Source organism: Periplaneta americana, chromosome 2, assembly GCF_040183065.1.
Source record: "Periplaneta americana isolate PAMFEO1 chromosome 2, P.americana_PAMFEO1_priV1, whole genome shotgun sequence".
Classification (NCBI taxonomy): domain Eukaryota; kingdom Metazoa; phylum Arthropoda; class Insecta; order Blattodea; family Blattidae; genus Periplaneta; species Periplaneta americana.
The window spans coordinates 9,494,960-9,521,365 of NC_091118.1; the positions used below are offsets into that span (position 1 = coordinate 9,494,960).

The window sequence follows — 26,406 nt, forward strand, 5'->3', positions numbered from 1 at the left end:
TTACTATTTTTCCATCTGTAGTGAAAGCTTCGTCCATTGCAATCCATGATTTTATTTTTGTCGTTAGGGTTGAAGATACAGTGGCCATTTTAGTTAGTTAAAAGCAGTAGATAAACTCACTTGCACTTTATATTGTAAGTACTAAAACTAGAGAACTGAGTGAAATGAATGACACAACAGAACTGCAAGCACTGTTTCGCTTTACTGGATTAGGAGAAAATAAGAGGAGATGTGGGACACATGCATTTTAACTGCTCCCTGTAAGAAACAAAGTACTACTAAAACCTCAAACTATAGGTAATTAGAAACTGTTGTTTGAAAAGGGTAGGATTATTCCAACCGAGAATCATACGTTCTAATTGCTCGGAAAATCCCATTTCCGTACAGATCTACTAAATTTAAAGTAAAAAGGTCAAGCTATAACCTGAAAAACTATTTATTTTAATCTTTCAACATCTTTCCAGTTTGTTCCTTTACTCCAGCTTCTTTTCAAAAGTCGGCTACTTTATTGGGACTCATGTCAGACTTGACAGGGATTTTCCCTGGAAGGATTAGGAAGAGGGTGGGTAAGGTTGCAAATTGCATGGGAACGGCTTGTTAAGACGTGTGCAGAACAATTATAGTTCGAGACAAATCTGTGTAATTATTTCAAATTGTAAACTTCCCCGGTAGAATTTTTTCCTCCTTTTAGAGAAGTAAAAATAAATAAAACATCTAAATACGTAGATTTATGTAATACCAAACCATAATATGTAATGTGGGGTAAATATGTAAAAATATGTAGTATAAAATTTTAATATATTAATGGTAATTACAATATTCACAAAGATTTGTTATTTATATACGGTTAGGTTGAAAGGAATATAATATGTAATTACATAAAAATCCGGTCCCTAGTAATAGGGCAAACGAGCCACCGATATACCTCAGGCGATAGCGCGTTTCCCTGTGGATCCCAAGTTGCACTAGGGTATGGGTTCGATTCCCGCTTAGGCTGACTACCTGGCTGGGATTTTTCCGAGGTTTTCACCAAATACCATCTCACTATCACCAATTCCATCGACGCTAACTAACCTAGTAGTTGACACTTGCTTACTTACTGGCTTTTAAGGAACCCGGAGGTTCATTGCCGCCCTACATAAGCCCCCCATCGGTCCCTATCCTGAGCAAGATTAATCCAGTCTCTACCATCATATCCCACCACCCTCAAATCCATTTTAATATTATCTTCCCATCTACGTCTCGGCCTCCCCAAAGGTCTGTTTCCCTCCGGCCTCCCAACTAACACTCTATATGCATTTCTGGATTCGCCCATACATGCTGCTACATGTCCTGCCCATCTCAAACGTCCGGATTTAATGTTCCTAATTATGTCAGGTGAAGAATACAATGCGTGCAGTTCTGTGTTGTGTAACTTTCTCCATTCTCCTGTAACTTCATCCCTCTTAGCCCCAAATATTTTCCTAGGAACCTTATTCTCAAAAACCCTCAATCTCTGTTCCTCTCTCAAAGTGAGAGTCCAAGTTTCACAGCCATACAGAACAACCGGTAATATAACTGTTTTATAAATTCTAACTTTCAGATTTTTTGACAGCAGACTAGATGACAAAAGCTTCTCAACCGAATAATAACAGGCATTACCCATATTTATTCTGTGTTTAATTTCCTCCAGAGTGTCATTTATATTTGTTACTGAGTAGTTGACACAGCGTCGTTAAATAACTTAGTAAAAAAACAGAGTAAATACAACACAACAATTTTATTATTACGAAAACTGAATTCTGCAACAAAATCTGTCCCCCAACACCATTTTATCCACCAAAAACTGTCAGAAAGCTGCTTAGAATAAACGCGCTAACAAACTGTCAGCTGACCGAGCGTGTAGGTTATGTTTGTAGGTCTATAAATAGACGCCGGTGACAAATATATCAATGATAATCTAGACCACTGGAAGACTGCCACTTGCAGGACGTACCGAATTAGATCCCGTCTGGAGCAGTAGCGCAGCACACAACACTCACGGCACTGGCAGCCAAAGCGCAACTAATCTGATCATCCAGCGATGACAAACGCGGCGCAATTACATCACGCCTGAGCATGCGCCGAGCCGCCATAGTCCGCGCACACTCAACTTGAAGTCAACGGCCTCCCGGAAAACTCAAATATTTGAACAAGGATCAAGGAATGACACTTTTGAGTTGAAGACGATGCTTACGGTCTACGACACTGTGGCGCTGGGGTAGCCTGGTAAGACGTCCGGGTCCCAGGAGTCCCCCTGCATATCCCGTGTGTTGCCAATATTACAAAAATTTTCCAAATAAAACCGCAGCCAGAAACAACTACAATTTATTTTCTTTCGTAATCATTATCCAAATAAAAAAAAAAATAATAATAATAATAATAATAATAATAATAATAATACTTACAAATAACTTTTAGAGAACCCGCTGGTTCATTGCCGCCCTCACATAAGCCCGCCATTGGTCCCTATTCTGAGCAAGAGTAATCCAGTTTCTAGCATCATATCCCAGCTCCCTCAAATCCATTTGAATATTATACTCCCATCTACATCTCGGCCTTCCCAAAGATCTTTTTCCCCTCAGGCCTTCCAACTAACACTCTATATGCATTTCTGGATTCGCCCATACTTGCCACATGTCCTGCCCATCTCAAACGTCTGGATTTAACGTTCCTAATTATGTTAGGTGATTAAAACCCGAAAAGACAAAGTATATGATTATGTCTCGTGACGAGAATATTGTACGAAATGGAAATATAAAAATTGGAGATTTATCTTTTGAAGAGGTGGAAAAATTCAAATACCTGGGAGCAACAGTAATAAATATAAATCATACTCGGGAGAAAGTTAAAAACAGAATAAATATGGGGAATGCCTGTTATTATTCGGTTGAGAAGCTTTTATCATCCAGTCTGCTGTCAAAAAATATTTGGGGCTAAAGATGAAGTTGCAGGAGAATGGAGAAAGTTACACAACACAGAACTGCACGCATTGTATTCTTCACCTGACATAATCAGGAACATTAAATCCAGACGTTTGAGATGGGCAGGGCATGTAGCACGTATGGGCGAATCCAGAAATGCATATAGAGTGTTAGTTGGGAGGCCGGAAGGAAAAAGACCTTTGGGGAGGCCGAAACGTAGATGGGAAGATAATATTAAAATGGATTTGAGGGAGGTGGGATATGATGGTAGAGACTGGATTTATCTTGCTCAGGATAGGGACCGATGGCGGGCTTATGGGGGAGCGGCAATGAACCTCCGGGTTCCTTAAAAGCCAGTAAGTAAGTATTATGTTAGGTGAAGAATACAATGCGTGCAGTTCTGCGTTGTGTAACATTCTCCATTCTCCTGTAACTTCATCCCTCTTAGCCCCAAATATTTTCCTAAGCACCTTATTCTCAAACACCTTTAACCTATGTTCCTCTCTCAAAGTGAGAGTCCAAGTTTCACAACCATAAAGAACAACCGGTAATATAAATGTTTTATAAATTCTAACTTTCAGACTTACAGCAGACTGGATGATAAAAGCTTTTCAGTCGAATAATAACAGGCATTTCCCATATTTATTCTGCGTTTAATTTCCTCCCAAGTGTCATTTATATTTGTTACTGTTGCTCCAAGAAATTTGAACTTTTCCACTTCTTCAAAAGATAAATTTCCAATTTTTATATTTCCATTTCGTACAATATTCTCGTCACGAGACATAATCATATACTTTGTCTTTTCGGGATTTACTTCCAAACCTATATCTTTACTTGCTTCCAGTAAAATTCCCGTATTTTCCCTAATCGTTTGTGGATTTTCTCCTAACATATTCACGTCATCCGCATAGACAATCCGTTCAATTCCAAACCATCTCTGTTATCCTGGACTTTCCTAATGGCATACTCTAGAGTAAAGTTAAAAAGTAAAGGTGATAGTGCATCTCCTTGCTTTAGCCCACAGTGAATCGGAAAACGCATCTGACAGAAACTGACCTATACGAACTCTGCTGTACGTTTCACTGAGACACATTTTAATTAATCTAACTAGTTTCTTGGGAATACTAAATTCAATAAGAATATTATATAAAACTTCTCTCTTAACCGAGTCATATGCCTTTTTGAAATCTATGAATAACTGATACACTGTACCCTTATACTCCCACTTTTTCTCCATTATCTGTCGAATACAAAATCTCTGGTCAGTCACTTTATAGACGAAATTTAGTTTACATCTGTACATATACAAATGGAATTGTTCTTGCATTTCCTAAAGCGGTCTAGATACAGAAGGCGTACATACTGGCCCATTAATTCGTTTGTCGAGGTCTCTAAATGACAGTCCACGTGTTCGCTGACGTGTAAACTGTGCTACGCCCACGTGCAATTCCGCTCGTGCACGTGTCTACAGAGCCTGACCCAACGACCAACTGCACACCAACTCCCGCGCTATGTTGCCAAGTCATCAGTACAGAAAATCCCTAAAACCTAAAGGAAATCCCTACATTTTTAAATGGTTTTATTAAGACGACTGTTAACCATTATGAAGTAACCGTCAAACAAGCGAGCCCGAGATCAAATCCAGGTTGGGACAGAATACCTGGTTAAGGTTTTTTCCAGTGTTTTCCCTCAACCCATTAAAAGCAAATGCTGGGTAACTTTCGGCGCTGGACCCTGGACTCATTTCGCTGGCATTATCACCTTCATTTTACCCAGACGCTAGATAACCATAGCAGTTGATAAAGCGTCGTTAAAATAAAACTGATAAAAAGACGTTTAAATTTTGGACTTCTAAGTTTTATATCAAGCGGTATGGTGGAGTCTTGCAAAGCATTTGGTTGCAGTTGAGTGAACAGAACTCATAGGATTAAAGGTCCAATCATGTTCAATTTTATTATATCGAATACAATTTTAGGTTCTGCGTACTAACTTTACAAGCAGGTAACTTTATCATCCGATGGTTTTCTAACAAACACATCGCATAAGATTTGCTGATGATATGGCGTTGTTAGCAGAAGAGATGATACTAAGGGATATGCTACTGGAGCTAAATGACAGCTGTGAGCAGTATGGATGAAGATAAATGCAAAGAAGACGAAGAGCATGGTTATCGGAAGAAAAATAAAGAATGTAAACGTGCGAATTCCAAATGAGGCAGTAGAGCAAGTGAACAGCTTCAAATACTTGGCGTGTACTACAAGCAGTAACATGAGCTGCTGTCAGGAAGTCAAAAGGAGGATATCAATGGTCAAGGAAGTTTTTAATAGAAAATGGAGCATCTTCTGCGAACTTCTGAAAAAAAAAGACCTAAGGAAGTGCTTTATGTCGAGTGTGGCATTGTATGGAGCAGAAACATTTACATTACGAGTGTACTTTATTGAGGAACTATTTTCAGAACATGGGAGGTATGATAGTAGGAGAAAGAAGAAGATTTATTGATGATATGGCGTTGTTAGCAGAAGAGGAGACGACACGGGCGCTAAATGATAGCTGTGAGCAGTATGGGATGAAGATAAATGGAAACAAGACGAAGACCATGGTTATCGGAAGATAAATAAAGAATATAAACGTGCGAATACTAAATGAGGCAGTAGAACAAGTGGACAGCTTCAAATACTTTGGGTGTACTATAAACAGTAACATGAGCTGCTGCCAGGAAGTCAAGAGGAGAATCGCAATGGCCAAGGAAGCTTTTAATAGAAAAAGAAGTATCTTCTGCGGACCTCTGGAAAAGGAACTAAGGAAGGAACCAGTTAAGTGCTTTGTGCGAAGTGTGGCTGGCATTGCAGGGGGCAGAAACATGGAAATTACGACGAAGAGAAGAGAAATAACTTAATCATTTGAAATGTGAATATGGAGAAGAATGGAGCGTGTGAAATGGACAGAGAAAATAAAAAAACGAAGTTGTGTTGGAAAGAGTGGGTGAAGAAAGAATAATGCTGAAACTGATCAGGAAGAGAAAAAGGAATTGGCTGGGTCAATGGCAGAAGAAGGATGTATTGGAAAGAATAGTGAACGGGAGAAAAGTTTGGGGCAGAAGAAGATATCAGATGATAGACGACATTAAGATACCGGTATATGAATCATATGCGGAGACTATGAGAAAGGCGAAAATTTTGAGAATTCTGTATTTACGGTGAAGGACTTGCCCTTGGACAGACAGATAATATATTGTCAGTGAATTTACTTGCAGGTTCATTGCCGCACTCACAAAAGCCCGCCATCGGTCCCTATCCTGAGCAAGATCAGTCCAGCCTCTATCATCATGTCCCACCTCCCTCAAATTCATTTTAATATTATCGTCCCATCTACGTCTCGGCCTCCCCAAAGGCTTCTTTCCCTCCGGCCTCCCAGCTAACACTCTATATGCATTTCTGGATTCAGCCATACGTGCTACATGCCCTGCGCATCTCAAACGTCTGGATTTAATGTTCATAATGTCAGGTGAACTGTATTTCCTTTTTTGCATAGGCAGCTAGCTTTATAGGTAACTCTATCAATTGATTTACCTAACCAATCTTTAAACTTGGGATCTTCCAACCGAAGGTCTACAAAAGTTGGACCGCGCCATGATTTTCTGCTTTTGATAATGCCCTTCTTTTATGTGGCTTCTTTTTCAGTACAGTGGATCCTTCGGAATCACTCATTTTCACTTCATTATTTGTAATGCTAATTACCACATAACAGCTCTGTCACAGACTGGCTGTAGCAGTGAGAGTTGTAAGAGGAATCCCCTTTCCACCACAATGTGATCTTTGCATCATATTGTGAAATGGCCATGTAATAGTCACGCTCCTTTAGTCATACCATGAGCCACTGCATGATTTTGGAGTATGGAGGAGCCTTATGTATTGATTTTCTTATTATTTTCATATTTTGAAAAATTCCTATGTTCCTTAAAACTAAGCGAAAAATCCGTCAATCACTTTTGGGGCAAAATATCCTTATACCGAGGCATTAATCCCTTATCCTGGCAATACTGCTCCTGCGTTAGTCCAAATGATGGCAACTATTTGCGCATCACACTACTGACCTCTAGTGTCCATCAAGAAAACTACAGCATATACAGGGTTAGTTAAAGTCCCGCACCACCTAAATAACTTTTGAAGCATGTGGTTCAGTGACATGAAACTTGGTATGTGAGGATAACCATATGCTAAGAACTCAATAATGGTATTACCGAGTTTTTTCTACTTCCGGTTTAACAGGAAGTAACTCCAACTCTCTTATTTTAAATGGAACACCCAATATATTATTTTATTGTTTAATAAAGCTCATTAAGAGCTTTTCAAAAATTACCCACACTTGATACTTCTGTACAAATTCAGTGCTGCTAAGTCAAGAAAACAAAAAAGTGTATCGAATATTAAAATAATAAACGCACCACCTAAATAACTTTTGAAGCTTGCGGTTCAGTGATATGAAACTTGGTATGTCAGGATAACCATACACTAAGAACTCAAAAATGGTATTACCGAGTTTTTCCTACTTCCGGTTTAACCGGAAGTAAGTCCAACTCTCTTATTTTAAATGGAACACCCAATATATATTTTTTTATCTTTGAATAAAGCTCAATAAGAGCTTTTCAAAATGTACCCACACTTGATACTTCTGTACAAATAAATAAAAATGGAAGTGGTGCAAGATATTCCTAAAGCCTGGTTAAATCATTCCTTAAATGGTTTCTATGATCGAGTGACACATTGTAAAGCAGCTGAGGGCTACCAATTTGAACACATAATTTAGAAGGTGAGCTAGCTTTGTTTTGTTTTTGTTAAGGAAGGAGTATTTTATTATTTTAATATTCGATACACTTTTCTGTTTTCCCAGGCATTTCCCATATTTATTCTGTGTTTAATTTCCTCCCGAGTATCATTTATATTTCTTACTGTTGCTCACATTCTTCAAGAATATGTGTCATAAATTTGAGTACTGTATTATAGACTCAAAGAAGATTTAGCTATGAAGTTCTAAATTCCTTTTATGAAAATTGTACTAAATTCGCAACTCGCTCTTCCCACAGTCTCCAAATGTTATTTCAGATGTTATTAATGTTATTTCAGCTAATATACGTTTTTGTCATTTTTAAACAATTTTGTATGTATAAATTCAGCTTTACAATAAACACCTTAATAGTCTTTCTTTGATCGTCAGTCAAAACAACACGAGCGGCCAGTCAGTATCCTATAAAAATGAGTAGGTTCTCGACTTGTTTGACATAAGAACAAATGGATCACTGGAGCGTGTACTCACCGAATAGGGATTATAAAGAATGGACACTTCCCGTCGGTACCTTTGATGTAGACGGACTGATTTCAATAACCTTCACGCCAGCTAAAGCGTGAGATTCTGCTTTCTCCCTAGAGTTGGCGCTGACATCACACCAGCTAGCAGTCGACACAGCGGAAATATAACACATATAATTAATACATCTAGATACATTATGTACTCAAATAAAATAAATTGAATCCATAAAATAATAAATCCGTCATTAACTTTATAATGAGAGTTGAGACGTTGACCCCAACAACAATTAAAATATGTAATGATTTCATAGCACTGGAAAAAAAAAAAAAAAAAAAACTCTTACGAGAAGTAAAACCATATACTTATATTATATTATATACAAATATTAAACGAATTCGATACTTAATTTTATAATGTATTATATTATTATATAATATAATGTATTATATCTGAAATATAAAATATTATTATTACAACTAGTTTGAATAATTTCAAGGGAAAAATTGTTCCGGGGCCGGGTATCGATCCCGGGACCTCTGGTTGAACGTACCAGCGCTCTACCACTGAGCTACCCGGGAACTCCACCCGACACTGTCTCAACTTTTCCCTTTATATCCACACAACTCGCGTGGGCTGATGAAACGCCAGAGACCCACAACGAGTGCACACAATCTCTGTGTGACTTGGAATTGTGGTTTTCTGTTAACGTATATATTATGCAAATCTAGTCTTTCAGGTGAAGCTCCCTATAAAGCAGATTTGAATAATTTCAAGGGAAAAATTGTTCCGGGGCTGGGTATCAAATCTGCTTTACAGGGAGCTTCACCTGAAAGACTAGATTTGCATAATATATACGTTACTGTGTACGTTAACAGAAAACCACAATTCCAAGTCACACAGAGATTGTGTGCACTCGTTGTGGGTCTCTGGCGTTTCGTCAGCCCACGCGAGTTGTGTGGATATAAAGGGAAAAGTTGAGACGGTGTCGGGTGGAGTTCCGGGTAGCTCAGTGGTAGAGCGCTGGTACGTTCAACCAGAGGTCCCGGGATCGATACCCGGCCCCGGAACAATTTTTCCCTTGAAATTATTCAAATCTGCTTTACAGGGAGCTTCACCTGAAAGACTAGATTTGCATAATACAACTAATTTGTCACTGAGAAATAAGGAAAAGCTGTTAACTTGAATTTATTTGAAGCAAAGCGTTACTGGATTATGCAACAAGGTAGGCGATGTTTGGATCCTGTGTCTCAACTCTATTCTCAGTTATTATCTTACCGTATGCTCGATTACACTACCTCTAGCGCTTGAAAGTGGAACTAACCGCTGGCGCACAGAGAAACAAAACACAGGAAAATTCGCTCAGTGTCCATTCTTTATAATCTCTATTCGCTGGTGTACCTAGCTACATCATTCTATCTCGTGTCACGATTAAGAATTTCAGAGGATTTCGTTCAACGTTATTTTCATAGAGGCTGGCAATCACTTTTCGCCAGCAGCTACATTTCACTGTACAAGTTTCCCCTGAATAAATACAGAGAGAAGCTATTGCCAATCTGATTTCTGTTTCGCCTCAAAGGAAATATGGTTTTCCAAGTAAAACCGCGAGAGGGATGACGGAAATGGCATATAAATAGAAACTCAAGCATGGAATAGGTAGAAATGCTTCAGACTTTGTACCGCGTAAAATTACAGCCTCCATACTTAGAAGAGCGACTGACGCAGAAACCCGTGATCCTCACAGATATTCCGTTGAAAACGAGAAAGCTTGTATGATCAACTCCACAGTACATAGCTACGAGAAGAAGAAATATTTTGAGTTTTAATTTTCTTTTATCTTCCGGTTTTAAAACGATTAATAAACTTATTTACATATTACATCGTACATCACGTAATACAGAAATATTCAGAGAGTATGAGATGACAATTGTAATTGTAATTCTTTATTTAACGTTCCTTTTAAACTACAGAGGCTATTCATTGACGATAAGATGATAATTGTAATTGTAATTCTTTATTTAACGTTCCTTTTAAACTACAGAGGCTATTCATTGACGATAAGATGATAATTGTAATTGTAATTCTTTATTTAACGTTCCTTTTATATTACAGAGGCTATTCATAGACGATAAGATAATTGTAACTGTAATTCTTTATTTAACGTTCCTTTTAAACTACAGAGGCTATTCATAGACGATAAGATGATAATTGTAATTGTAATTCTTTATTTAACGTTCCTTTTAAACTACAGATGCTATTCATAGACTATAAGATGATAATTGTAATTGTAATTATATATTTAACGTTCCTTTTAAACTACAGAGGCTATTCATAGACGATAAGATGATAATTGTAATTGTAATTCTTTATTTAACGTTCCTGTTAAACTACAGAGGCTATTCATAGACGATAAGATGGTAATTGTAATTGTAATTCTTTATTTAACGTTACTTTTAAACTACAGAGGCTATTCATAAACGATAGATGATAATTGTAATTGTAATTCTTTATTTAACGTTCCTTTTAAACTACAGAGGCTATTCATAAACGATAGATGATAATTATAATTGTAATTCTTTATTTAACGTTACTTTTAAACTACAGAGGCTATTCATAGACGATAAGATGATAATTGTAATTGTAATTCTTTATTTAACGTTACTTTTAAACTACAGAGGCTAGTCATAGACGATAAGATGATAATTGTAATTGTAATTCTTTATTTAACGTTACTTTTAAACTACAGAGGCTATTCATAGACGATAAGATGATAATTGTAATTGTAAATCTTTATTTAACGTTACTCTTATACAACAGAGGCTAGTCACAGACGATGAGATGATAATTGTAATTGTATTTCTTTATTTAACGTATCTTTTAAACTACAGAGGCTATTCATAGACGATAAGTTGATGATTGTAATTGTAATTCTTTATTTAACGTTCCTTTTAAACTATAGAGGCTATTCATAGACGATAAGATGTTAATCGTAATTGTAATTCTTTATTTAACGTTCCTTTTAAACTACAGAGGCTATTCATAGACGATAAGATGATAATTGTAATTGTAATTCTTTATTTAACGTTCCTTTTAAACTACAGAGGCTATTCATAAACGATAGATGATAATTGTAATTGTAATTCTTTATTTAACGTTCCTTTTAAACTACAGAGGCTATTCATAAACGATAGATGATAATTATAATTGTAATTCTTTATTTAACGTTCCTTTTAAACTACAGAGGCTATTCATAGACGATAAGATGATAATCGTAATTGTAATTCTTTATTTAACGTTACTTTTAAACTACAGAGGCTATTCATACGCTATACGATCACTGATAACTGTAATTCTTTAAGTGACGTCCTTTCAAACTGAAGTATACTTGTCACGAGGCAGTCAGTTCGTTACCACGTCACTTCTCACAGAGGTTCCTGATGTCAGACTCCAAGATCACGTCTCCTGCGCCCTCATCACCATCCCAAGTAGTGACAGCTGACTTGCTTTACACCATTAGTTCAAATTCCACGGCACGCGACGAAAAAGCACGGAACTTTACTATTAGCTGCTACGTTGCGCGGAAATCACAATGGTGTGTTTGAACCTCGTCTAGTACTATTTGTTTATTTGTTGAGATGGATAACGTAAGATATGTATGTATGTATGTATGTATGTATGTATGTATGTATGTATGTATGTATTTATTCACACTGCAATGGGTATATACCCGGTGGCAGTGGTAACTAATTACACTCAATAATGGCAATAATAAACTTGTTAATTAAAAATACAGTTAATAATAATACCAATAATTAATAAAAATAATACTAACAATAATTTACAATAATAATAATAATAATAATAATAATAATAATAATAATAATAATAATAATAATAATAATAATAACAACAATAATAATAATAATAATAATAATAATAATAATAATAATAATAATAATAATAGGGAATATCCTAAATTAAATGAAGCACGATCACTTAAAATAACATTTAAAATAAATCTAATTTGTATCTTAAATCTAAGCTCGAACTAAAACCCACGAGTATATGTTCGTATCTGCACAAGTACCTTTTCACATTACACTCATTTCGCTGTCAATTCACTCACTGCACTGGAACTACGACACATTTCACTGATTCTATCCTGATTTCACTAACACTTCAAAAACATTTCACTGTTCAAATAATTTGCACTGCCACTATAAACTATAAAGCTTCCCTGACAGGAACACGTTTCACTGATACAACACTTCAGTAACAGAATATCATTTACATCCTTTACATACTGTGTATAATTATCGTCTATTAGTAAAGTCCTTAAGCCTATTTTTAAATACGTTTTTGGTTGTTGGTAAAGCCTTTAGTAAGTCTGCAGGTAAAGCATTCCAGTCCCTGATAGTACGATTGAGAAAAGAAAACTTTCCAGTGTCCGTCCTCTGTCTTCTTTCCCTCAATTTATATGAGTGTTCGTTCCTTGAAGAGTAATTTGGCGGCTGCAACCTATTTTTTATTTCTCTCCAGGCAGGCTCACCTCTGTATGTTTTGAACATTGCGCATAATCGAATTCGCGTTCTCCTGTCCTTGAGTGTGTCCCATTTTAATGGTGAATTTTTCCGACAACACTTGAGAGCCCGTTTTTTTAATCTTTTCCAGTGTCTTAATATGTTCTAATCTGTAAGGATCCCAACATGCAGCACCATTTTCCATTACTGGACGTACTAGTGATTTATATGCAATCTCTTTGGATTTATCAGAGCCTTTTCTTAGTACCCTCATCACAAAGTGTTACGCTCTCCATGCTTTTCCCGCTGTGTCCGTAACGTGTTCCCCCCAGCCGATATAGTAGAGTGTAAGTCACAGGGTTAACAGGGATAATGAAAACAAAAGGCACTTATGAATGTGTGAATAGTGATAACAATAGTAAGAAAAAAAAAGATAAAGATAAAGTGGAACTGGGAAGAGACTGAGACGTAAAAGAAAATCTTAAAATTTGAAGAATTAGATATTGATACTAGTGATTTAGTGATTTACTATATATTTTACCAGTTTTGTGAAAAAAAAAGTATCATATTTTTATTTTTGTATAGAGGTCATTTAATATTACAGAATCACTGTACATCACTAATTTTCTTACAAACCTAAAAAATCACTATGAAATAGACATACATTCATACCTGAATTATTATCCCGAGTTATCTCGTGCAACTTGATTCCAGCTCTGGTAGTTGTCCTACTTTGATTTTCTCCTGAACTATTTACCAACTTATGTTTTTTTATGGATTAATTTATGAGGTACAATACCAGTGATGTTATCAAGGCGTTAAATGTTGCTTGTCGTGTGATAGACTCGAAAGCAGGGTATTACGCACAGTGGCACATTGCATTCCGGACAGTAGTATCTGCTCTTGTGTCGAATTTGATTGTATTTTGAGTATCTCGCAATACTACACATGAAACACTGTCTGGCTGGTTGTTCTTCTTCAGAGTTGTGCAATAACTTCTGGAGAATGTCTACCCGTAAGCCGAAGTGGGTTGGACGATTTTCCTGGCCATCCCGCCTTGAGTGATAGGACATTCGGGGTGTATTTTTCGAAAATCTTACGAATTACCACCATTCGATAGTCCAAGGGTGTCTTCCTGCCTTTAGATATCGTATACAAAACGTAGGAATTCCACAGGACCAACTCGAGAAGATGAAAGAAGATATTTTTATAATATCGCTTTCCACTATTTCGCGGGTCAGGATAAGCTGCCAAGTGCTGGTCTACCTTGTCGACTCCTCCCATTGAGTTGTTATAGTCGACCACCATTTTCGGCTTCAAATCATCCTTGATGACGACCATCTCAGCACCACATCTTTTTTATCCTTCAACCTGAGGGTAATGTTCTTGTCCCTCTGGATGAAAACGTATATATTGGGGATAATAATTCTTAGCAACGAAAATGGGACTCAAACGAGTTAACTCGGGTTAATCAGGAAGTAGTTAAAGTGTTGTTCTAGAGCGATAGCGATAGCGATAGAAAATTTAGGACAGAATTAATAATTAAAGAGGGAAATAGAGCGTATACGGTATTAGAAATGACACATATAGCGAGCTAATATTCGATCTAGTGAATAAAAAAAAAATATATGTAGGGTAAGTATTGTAAACTACGATAGACTGAGCAATAAGAGGTTCGACAGCTCTTGAGAATAGGGTAGGGGAGACTGTTGTGCCTTTGAACATTTTTTGTTTTTTAATGTTTGCTGCTACCTAGAGGACTCAAAATGAAGTAGATTGTAGAGAAAGCCGCTAAGTAGCTCTGGTCGTAGTTTCAGTTTGATTTATTGCAAAGTGTGAGTTCCGTGGACAAAAGAATTTTTTTAGTACCAAAAGTAAACATTTCGTTCATTGGTGTATGTTTTCTAACACAAAACCAGATTGCATTTGTTAATATCTTTCAAGTACGATGTATTCCCTATCATCTGGTGAGTAATAACATATTGTGAATTTTATTAGTAACAACAATGTAATTTATTCCTCACAACAATAATTCCTTTCTACAATTCGCCTTAAACGCTCTCGTCAACAATTGGATTTTCACTCAACACAGTATTCGTTATAGCACTCCACTGACGACAATGACAATTTACTTGGACTAGTACGAACAACAATGAACTGTTAATCTTAACTAATATTTACAAAGCACTATTTACAAATCAGAACTATCAGTTCTCAGTTCACAGTTCTTCTATCTCAGTCACTCGAGTTCACAGTATCTCGAACCACAGACCTTCAGAGACAGTTCACTGTACTCGAACTCAGGTCCCTCCAACTGCGGTCCACTGCACTCGAACTCAGGTCCCTCCAACTGCGGTACACTGCACTCGAACTCAGGCCTTCGGATGCTGACGCAGATGCGGACGCACACTAGAGTCGAACTCCGGCACACAAGTCTGGCTTGCTTGCTCTGGCTTACTCACTGACTGAATAACTGAAAACTGCTGTCGTTCCTTCGCGTCCTTAATTTATAACCACAGCGACGTAGCCTCGAAAGTTCCACGCGTCTCTAGAGATGGCACTCCAGAAAAAATCCAGAGCCCTCTCCTCTCTACCAGCACCAGATGCGCGCGCACTCTCTCTCCACTCTCTCGCCGCGTTGGCCCTTTCCCCTCTCCGCCGCGCGCCATCCCAAAGTGCTCCGCGCGATCTTCTCTCTTGCGGGACGCTGGTCGTGAGTTCGAATCTCACGTCGCTGTCACAATATTCTAATTTCCACGATTTATTTGAATCTCTAGTTTTGGGAGCCATATATGTTTAAACGTGCACCCTCTTGTACCTTTGAACACAAAACATCTTGCACCATGGAACATGTTCCAAATTACACGATACTATCGGTTTTTGTTTTTCTTTTATTTTAAGGTCATGTCACGAAGTAAGTCTGGAGTTGAGAGGTCCCCAATTGATCCGGATGCCTTGAAGAAAGTTGTTGAAGCAGTTATTGCTTCTCCAGGAAATAAAATCTCAATCAGAGAAGCCTGCTCTGGTTTATGATTGCAAATACATTTTAAATATGATTGTCAGTTTTTTCAGCTATATTCCCACCTATATTCCATGTGTTCAACTTACAAGAGGGTATGTTCCAAGGTACATGAACCTGTTGTACCTTTGAACACATTACATATCTCTTCATTTTATTTTTTCCATCCTTAATAGATCTGTAAAACAGGAAAATACATACAGGAAGTTGTAAAGGAATCCTCAGTAATTAATTGAAGCATTTTTTCATTTAAAAATTTTCATTTCCCAAAATTAAAAAAATAAAATGTGAAAAGTGTTTAAAGGTACAACAGTCTCCCCTACTTTTAATAAAGTTTACTGCAAAGAAGTGTTATTTTGATGACTGTTAATAGTAGCACCGTATACGAGAAATTTGAGGTCCATCTTTACGTGTAAAGTAGTCCTGTGTATATAATAGAGTTGCTCATTTCTGCTTCTCTTACGCAAGTATATACCTTCTTCGCTATTTTCATTCTTTCCTCTTCTCTTCTTGTTCGCCCCCCCCCCCTTTTTCTTTCCTTCAGTTTCCAAACAATTCAACCGTCTTGTTATTCAATACGTTTTCACAACGTTGTTTCATTTAAATTAATCCTATTTTTTCACTCACACATGCCTTGTTCTGTCCTTTTCTTACGGTACCTTAGTTCGTATCTCTTTTCGTAAGGATGTTTCTTTTTCATCCTTGTATTTTTTAAGATATCTAACCTAATAACTTTTCTTGTTGTTCTCCAGTTCTTCCTATCTTTTAAAACTTTCTAGTCTTCTCTTGACGGACAGATTATTATTACAGTAATCAAAAAAAAAAAAAAAAGCGTTGCATAGCGTCGTTGTTCCTGCAATAACTATGTGCAAAATATAAAAATTTTCAGTAGGAAGAAAAAACACATTTATTCATTCTATGGCAGTGGTACATGGGAAATTGTGAATTCTTACATTTTCGAAAGAAAGAAATATAATTACATATAGTAGATTTTATTATTTTCTGTGTCACTATTTAAGTTATTTAACAGAGCAAAAATCTGAAAATCGGTAAATATGTCATATAGGAGTAATTGTAGGAACAACAACGATATTATTTCATTGCAAATTTATTACGAAATATCTTATATTTTTTGCGCTAAAACTGCATATTTCTTCATACGTTTGGGATAAAATAATATGTAACATTTTCTTTGAACACTGTATTATCATTATTATTATTATTATTATTATTATTATTATTATTATTACTATAGTGCTCAAAGAAAGAGTTGCATATTACTTTATTGCAAACTTATTAAGAAATATCTCAATTTTTGTGCTAAAAACTCCTTATTTCTTCATAAGTTTGCAACAATTTTTAGCAAAAATATAATTATTGCATATTTGTTCATAAGTTTGCAAAAAAATAATATAGAACAATTTCTTTGAGCTCTATATATTATTATAATTTATATTATTATTATTATTATTATTATTATTATTATTATTATTATTATTATTATTAACACTGCATTACAATATTGTTCTGTATGGTTGTGAAACTTGGACTCTCACTTTGAGAGAGGAACATAAGTTAAGGGTGTTTGAGAATAAGGTGCTTAGGAAAATATTTGAGGCCAAGAGGGATGAAGTTACAGGAGAATGGAGGAAGTTACACAACGCAGAACTGCACGCATTGTATTCTTCACCTGACATAATTAGGAACATTAAATCCAGACGTTTGAGATGGGCAGGGCATGTAGCACGTATGGGCCTATCCAGAAATGCATATAGAGTGTTAGTTGGGAGACTGGAGGGAAAAAGACCTTTAGGGAGTCGAGACGTAGATGGGAGGATAATATTAAAATCGATTTGAGGGAGGTGGGATATGATGAAAAAGACTGAATTAATCTTGCACAGGATAGGGACCGATGGCGGACTTATGTGAGGGCGGCGATGAACCTCCGGGTTCCTTAAAAGCCATTTGTAAGTATTATTATTATTACAGTGCTCAAAGTAAGAGTTGCATATTATGTTATTGCAAACTTATTAAGAAATATGCCATATATTTGTGCTAAAATGGTATACTGCTTCAACATTTTTAGGAAAAAATATAAATAGTGTATATTTGTTCACAAGTTTGCAGTAAAATAATACGCAACATTTCTTTGAGGACTATATATTATTATTATTATTATTATTATTATTATTATTATTATTATTATTATTATTATTATTATTATTATAGTATTACAATGCTCAAAGAAAGTGTTGGATATTATTTCACTGCAGACTTAAGAAATTAATATAGTATACTTTTTGTGCTAAAAATTACATATTTCTTCATAAGTTAGCAACACTTTTTTTCAGCAAAAGTTTGCAATGAAATAATATGCAACAAATTCTTTGAACACTGTATTACATCACCATCATCATTATCATCACTACGAAAAGCAGTATGGTTTTTCGTTGCTCGTCCAGATTCTTCACCGATCCAGCAAGAACGACAGCAATTTATTAAACTCGGATGATGGGAATTGCAGCGTGTGTCCCACATCTACGAGACGACGTCAGTTGCGTAATGCATTAAGTCGGAATCGCCTGCAATTAGCCTTAGTTAGCAGAGTTTGTGAGCGATAATTAACTACGAGCGAGATGCCAAGTTGTCATAGCAACTGATTAAGACAATACAGTCCAGGCATTCTGCGACCATAAAGTCTGTAAATTACTAACAGAAAGATGCAAATCATTCCGTAATACACATAATCGTGGTTCTCATAGCTACACCGCCATAATTATTATTATTATTATAATTATTATTATTATTATTTTCTACAATACAATAGTTTGTTATCCTTCACCCAAATAAAGTTTGCTCCTCCACAAATATCTGTCCTCAGCATCTTCTTCAGTAAGATATCTTCTAGTCATAATCCTTCTGACGTCATCCATCCATCGTCCTCTTGGTTTTCCTTTTTTTTCTCCTTACCCGCGCAGTCCACTCCAGTATCATCTTCGATATTCTTCCATTTTTCACTCTCTTCACATGTCCAAACCATTCTAATCTTCTTTCTTCAATTATTTCAATAACATCCTCTTAGACCTGCACAACTCCTCTTATTATATGACTAGCCGTACCCGTGCGCTCCGCTGCACCCGTTAGAAATAAAGATAAAGTAATTACATAATTAAAATAGGACATTTGATCCAGGGAACATTCGTGTTTGATAGAAGGATAAATCGTTTAATATGTTCCTTGATTTAAATTGCATCCAAATAATCAAAATGCGATCATTTTGGTCCACAGACACTCATTTGGTGCAATGACAATTCCTTTAACATGTTTCTTAATTTTTATTACATGCAACCATAGTTTAATGAAGATTGACATCATTTAGATTTAATGCGTATATTTTATTTTACTTGTTATAGGTTTCCATTGATTTATGGTAATAACTTAATTTTAACCCTTGTTTTCTACGTATTCAGTAAATGGCGCTTGGCCCACTATGGTTCTGAACCCTTCAAACAACTTAAATTATATTATATTATATTATATTATATTATATTATATTATATTATATTATATTATATTATATTATATTATATTATATTATATTATATATTATATCAGAAGTTACTGTAATAACATTATAGCATTATGTCCATCTAGAGAAACTACACTTTCCAATGGTGAATTAATAATAATTAATTATACAAATCGGTTAATTTAGCTTCCGTTATTACTTCATACAAACACAGAAACATTCTCTGTAGGCTATCTTTCATAGCTTTCGATTGTTGCTGTCCAAGGCCCCTTATAGACGAAGTCATTTGTTTTTTAATTCATTACACGGCCTTAGATGGCAGATATTTTAATTTTAAAACTCATTTATCTCATTAAATATCAGTCCTATCAAAATTTTTCAAGGAATAAAACTTATCGCAAATTATTTTTAAAGAAACTTTTGTTATGTAACATTTTTCACAAAAATCAATAATAAGCGAGATATTTCGATTTATTTAATTCAGGCCCCCTTACAACCCCCCTTTTAAATAATGTATTTTGAATGCCATATAGCCTAAAATCTAAGTTACAACGAACTTAATTTATATTCCAATTTTCATCGAAATCCGTTCAGCCATTATCGCGTGAAAAGGTAACAAACATACATACAGACAGACGTACAAACAAAAATTTCAAAAAAGCTATTTTCGGTTTCAGGGTGGTTAATTATATATGTTAGGACCAATTATTTTTGGAAAATCGAAAATTACCAGAAAAATTTCGGCTACAGATTTATTATTAGTAGGCCTATAGATTTATAATTTCTTTCTCCTCTCGATTTTCTCGCTGATCTCCGCCAAAAATTTATTTCAGTAGCCCAATTTGTTTTTGCGTATTCTCTAGATTTTATCCCGTATAATATAGCGTACTGCAGCTCTGCTGCTGCTAATGTCAGATATCAGCAAAGGAGGAAGCGTTAACATTACAATATTCGCGTGGGCTACTACTGTAGCCCATTACAATTTTGGCCTTTATTTTAAAAAGTTATAATTTGTAATTATTTTTTATCCTAATTTTATTTTTTGTTATATTTCTTAATTATAAGGAATGATGAGACAATATCAATACATAAAGATTCTGAAGGAACGGCTTCTTTTACAAGTCCGTGAATGGTTTCCAGATGGTTATTTTGTGTTCATGCACGACTCTGAGCCCTGTCACAAGGCAAATAAGGTCACCATATTCCTGTCTGACAACAAAATCAGGGTTCTGGATTGGCCTGGTAACCCTCAAGACCTTAATCCGATTGAAAATATTTGGGAGCTAATGAAGAGGCAAGTTCATTCAGAAATTATTACAAATAAACAATCTTTAATAGAAAAACTTATCAATGTGTGGCATCACGGCCAAGAAATTAAAAACAATTGCATCCAATGCATTTCTAGTATGCCAAATAGAGTTAAAGCTGTAATTGCTGCAAAGGGATGTGTGACAAAATATTAGTTTTCTTGTTTATTTCATTCCATATTCATTATTAAACAATTAAATATGTAATAATCTTGTTTATAAAACACTATTTAGAGTACTAAAGCTTTTCCAGTTGAGAAAATCCAAATTACTTGTGTTTTATGTGAATTTGAAGATGAAATTCCTACTTTTACCAAGTGTCCCTAATAATTTGATCACCCACTGTTATTCTTTAATGTACTTGAATTTATGATAAGTTACTTCGAAAACAAAGTTACGGGTTTACTCACGTGGGATACAAATAATCACTCTCTGAACAACTGGTCAAGTCATGAACTTTACTGCAACAGCACTGATGCGTCGTTACAAGTGTGCAGCAAAGTATACAAAAGGAAAATGTCGCCGTCTGATTCCCTAAAACATGAAATTTATGAGAAGTTACTTCGAAAATAAAGTTACAGGTTTAATCGCGTGGGTTACAACCGTGGTCCAAAGAATAATAATCACTCTTACTGTGAACATTTGGTCAAGTCATAAACTATAAACACTGATGCATTGCTACAAGTGTGCAGGAAAGTATACAAAAGGAAAATGTTGCCGCTTGATTCCCTAAAACATGAAATTTATGAGAAGTTACTTCGAAAATAAAGTTACAGGTTTAATCGCGTGGGTTACAACCGTGGTCCAAAGAATAATAATCACTCTTACTGTGAACATTTGGTCAAGTCATAAACTATAAACACTGATGCATTGCTACAAGTGTGCAGGAAAGTATACAAAAGGAAAATGTTGCCGCTTGATTCCCTAAAACATGAAATTTATGAGAAGTTACTTCGAAAATAAAGTTACAGGTTTAATCGCGTGGGTTACAACCGTGGTCCAAAGAATAATAATCACTTTTACTGTGAACATCTGGTCAAGTCATAAACTATAAACGCTGACGCATTGTTGCAAGTGTGCAGGAAAGTATACAAAAGGAAAATGTCGCCGCTTGATTCCCTAAAACATGAAATTTATGAGAAGTTACTTGGAAAATAAAGTTACAGGTTTAATCGCGTGGGTTACAACCGTGGTCCAAAGAATAATAATCACTTTTACTGTGAACATCTGGTCAAGTCATAAACTATAAACACTGACGCATTGTTGCAAGTGTGCAGGAAAGTATACAAAAGGAAAATGTTGCCGCTTGATTCCCTAAAACATGAAATTTATGAGAAGTTACTTCGAAAATAAAGTTACAGGTTTAATCGCGTGGGTTACAACCGTGGTCCAAAGAATAATAATCACTCTTACTGTGAACATCTGGTCAAGTCATAAACTATAAACACTGATGCATTGCTACAAGTGTGCAGGAAAGTATACAAAAGGAAAATGTTGCCGCTTGATTCCCTAAAACATGAAATTTATGAGAAGTTACTTCGAAAATAAAGTTACAGGTTTAATCGCGTGGGTTACAACCGTGGTCCAAAGAATAATAATCACTTTTACTGTGAACATCTGGTCAAGTCATAAACTATAAACACTGACGCATTGTTGCAAGTGTGCAGGAAAGTATACAAAAGGAAAATGTCGCCGCTTGATTCCCTAAAACATGAAATTTATGAGAAGTTACTTGGAAAATAAAGTTACAGGTTTAATCGCGTGGGTTACAACCGTGGTCCAAAGAATAATAATCACTTTTACTGTGAACATCTGGTCAAGTCATAAACTATAAACACTGACGCATTGTTGCAAGTGTGCAGGAAAGTATACAAAAGGAAAATGTTGCCGCTTGATTCCCTAAAACATGAAATTTATGAGAAGTTACTTGGAAAATAAAGTTACAGGTTTAATCGCGTGGGTTACAACCGTGGTCCAAAGAATAATAATCACTTTTACTCTGAACATCTGGTCAAGTCATAAACTATAAACACTGATGCATTGTTGCAAGTGTGCAGGAAAGTATACAAAAGGAAAATGTCGCCGCTTGATTCCCTAAAACATGAAATTTATGAGAAGTTACTTCGAAAATAAAGTTACAGGTTTAATCGCGTGGGTTACAACCGTGGTCCAAAGAATAATAATCACTTTTACTGTGAACATCTGGTCAAGTCATAAACTATAAACACTGATGCATTGTTGCAAGTGTGCAGGAAAGTATACAAAAGGAAAATGTCGCCGCTTGATTCCCTAAAACATGAAATTTATGAGAAGTTACTTCGAAAATAAAGTTACAGGTTTAATCGCGTGGGTTACAACCGTGGTCCAAAGAATAATAATCACTTTTACTGTGAACATCTGGTCAAGTCATAAACTATAAACACTGACGCATTGTTGCAAGTGTGCAGGAAAGTATACAAAAGGAAAATGTTGCCGCTTGATTCCCTAAAACATGAAATTTATGAGAAGTTACTTCGAAAATAAAGTTACAGGTTTAATCGCGTGGGTTACAACCGTGGTCCAAAGAATAATAATCACTTTTACTGTGAACATCTGGTCAAGTCATAAACTATAAACACTGACGCATTGTTGCAAGTGTGCAGGAAAGTATACAAAAGGAAAATGTTGCCGCTTGATTCCCTAAAACATGAAATTTATGAGAAGTTACTTGGAAAATAAAGTTACAGGTTTAATCGCGTGGGTTACAACCGTGGTCCAAAGAATAATAATCACTTTTACTGTGAACATCTGGTCAAGTCATAAACTATAAACACTGATGCATTGTTGCAAGTGTGCAGGAAAGTATACAAAAGGAAAATGTCGCCGCTTGATTCCCTAAAACATGAAATTTATGAGAAGTTACTTCGAAAATAAAGTTACAGGTTTAATCGCGTGGGTTACAACCGTGGTCCAAAGAATAATAATCACTTTTACTGTGAACATCTGGTCAAGTCATAAACTATAACACTGATGCATTGTTACAAGTGTGCAGGAAAGTATACAAAAGGAAAATGTCGCCGCTTGATTCCCTAAAACATGAAATTTATGAGAAGCTGCTTCCCGTAACACGCCCGTCACAGTTTTCCACGCGTGCTACAAAACAGCAACAATTAATTTTAAAAGTGCGTGTTACTCTTGCGCTTCGTCTAGTCACGCATGCAGCACTGACTTACAGATAAGGTGACCTTTTGCCCTTTCGGTGTGTGATGTGAAGTTTGTGAGTATTTAAATACTTTTCACTTTGTCATTAGAGAAAAATTATATACGAAAAACATACCACAATTTTATTAATATAAGCTCTCCGAAGTTTGTATAAAAATTTTACTATTCCAGAAAAATAAATTACGAAAACCTGCGATGAATGAACTTTTTAAAAATTTTAGCTCTTCTTTATGTATTTTTGTGTGTTGAAGCCAGAACTGGCATCAATAATGGCACATCACGTACCTTTTTTACGCAAAACTATATATTATGTTTTATAGTATGGGAAATGCCTGTTATTATTCGGTTGAGAAGCTTTTGTCATCTAGTCTGCTGTCAAAAAATCTGAAAGTTAGAATTTATAAAACAGTTATATTACCGGTTGTTCTATATGGTTGTCAAGCTTGGATTCTCACTTTGAGAGAGGAACAGATATTAAGGGTGTTTGAGAATAAGGTTCTTAGGATAATATTTGGGGCTAAGAGGGCTGAAGTTACAGGAGAATGGAGAAAGTTACACAACACAGAACTGCACGCATTGTATTCTTCACCTGACATAATTAGGAACATTAAATCTAGACGTTTGAGATGGGCAGGGCATGTAGCACGTATGGGCGAATCCAGAAATGCATATGGAGCGTTAGTTGGGAGGCCGGCGGGAAAAAGACTTTTGGGGAGGCCGAGACGTAGATGGGAAGATAATATTGAAATGGATTTGAGGGAGGTGGGATATGATGGTAGAGACTGGATTAATCTTGCACAGGATAGGGATCGATGGTGGGCTTATGTGAGGGCGGCAATGAACCTCCGGGTTCCTTAAAAGCCAATAAGTAAGTAAGTATTAATATATTGATGATTTTGCTGCATCCATAACACAGTACTCTAACGTAACATTTTGTACTAACCTGTTGATGAGCATCAGAAAATAATCTACAAGGCTGTGTGATGTAGAAAGTGAAAGTCCTGAAGAGTTTACCAGTTTGAACTGAATGATTTAATGACAGATTTAGGATTACCCAAGGAAAAAGCTGAGCTCTTATCCTCCAGATTAAAAGAAATTAATTTCTGTCACCAGGAACATTTCTTCATTGGTACAGGAATAGAGAAGAGGAATTTACTCCTTACTTTTCACAAGAGGGTGTCTTGGTATATTGCAGTGATATTCCTGGTTTGATACAGAAGTTTAATGTTCAGTACGAAGTGGATGAGTGGAATCTTTTACTGATTCCTCCAAAAGAAGTCTGAAGACAGTGATGAGTGCTTTGCTCAATGGCAACAAGTATACTTCGTTACCTGCTGGTCATTCGGTACACCTTAAAGAAACTAATGGGAATCTTACGATGAAAGAGTAATGGAACGGAGAAAAATTCTCTCCGGCACCGGGATTTGAACCCGGGTTTTCAGCTCTACGTGCTGATGCTTTATCCACTAAGCCAGACCGGATACCCACCCCGATGTCGGACATAATCGTCTCAGTTTAAGTTCCAACTCTTGGATTCCCTCTAGTGGCCGCCCTCTGCACTACGTCATAGATGTCTATGAACGTAGGACTGAATTCCACACATGTGCTGAGGTGCACTCGTTATGAGTGACTAGTTGGCCGGGATCCGACGGAATAAGCGCCGTCTGCATGGAAATATATGTACTTCGGTACATTAAAATAATATATATGATATAGGTAAATCACTTCGTGATTTAAGACGGCGCTTATTCCGTCGGATCCCGGCCAACTAGTCACTCATAACGAGTGCACCTCAGCACATGTGTGGACTTCAGTCCTACGTTCATAGACATCTATGACGTAGTGCAGAGGGCGGCCACTAGAGGGAACCCAAGAGTTGGAACTTAAACTGAGACAATTCTGTCCGACACCGGGATGGGTATCCGGTGTGGCTTAGTGGATAAAGCATCAGCACGTAAAGCTGAAAACTCGGGTTCAAATCCCGGTGCCGGAGAGAATTTTTCCCCGTTCCATTATTCTTTCATCGTATGATGACGCAGAATATCTGCATGGAAATATCATATGTACTTCGGTACATTAAAATAATATCTATATATATATTGTGACAGCGACGTGAGATTCGAACTCACGACCAGCGTCCCGCAAGGAAGCAGATCGCGCGGGCTTCACGGAGCACTAAGGAACGGCGCGCGGCGGAGAAAGGGGAAAGGGCCCACGCGACGAGGGGAGATCGCGCGCGCAGCTGCTTACGGAGGGAAGGGGGAACGGACCTTCCCGACTCTTCGAGAAGTCCGTCGAAGTGGAGATATCCAGATAATTCTCTGCACAGCTGTAGAAATTTCTCGCAACTATGATTTCGCTATAAAAGAAACGCCAGCGAACTCGAGTAGTTTTCAGTTGATTAGTCAGCCAGTCAGTGAGAAAGCCAGAGCAAGCAAGCCAGTCTTGTGTACCGGAGTTCGACTCGAGTGTGCGTCCGCAACTGTATCAGCATCCGAAGGCCTGAGTTCGAGTGCAGTGGACCGCAGTTGGAGGGACCTGAGTTCGAGTGCAGTGGACCGCAGTTGGAGGGGCCTGAGTTCGA

At 36.5% G+C, this 26,406-nt stretch overlaps 1 protein-coding gene across 5 annotated transcripts in view; it reads right to left on the reverse strand.

The window, feature by feature from the left end:
- Spec2 (CDC42 small effector protein Spec2) overlaps positions 1–26,406 on the reverse strand; it is a 155,274-nt gene that overhangs the window by 89,114 nt on the left and 39,754 nt on the right. The window contains exon 1 of one of the 5 annotated variants that reach the window (XM_069844624.1): positions 1,976–2,093. The exons of 3 other annotated variants lie outside the window; for them this stretch is intronic. The gene's annotated coding sequence lies outside the window, so the exon portion shown is untranslated. Of the gene's footprint in view, positions 1–1,975; positions 2,094–26,406 lie in introns of those variants that run through there. One more of the 5 variants, XM_069844622.1, reaches the window with a different exon arrangement.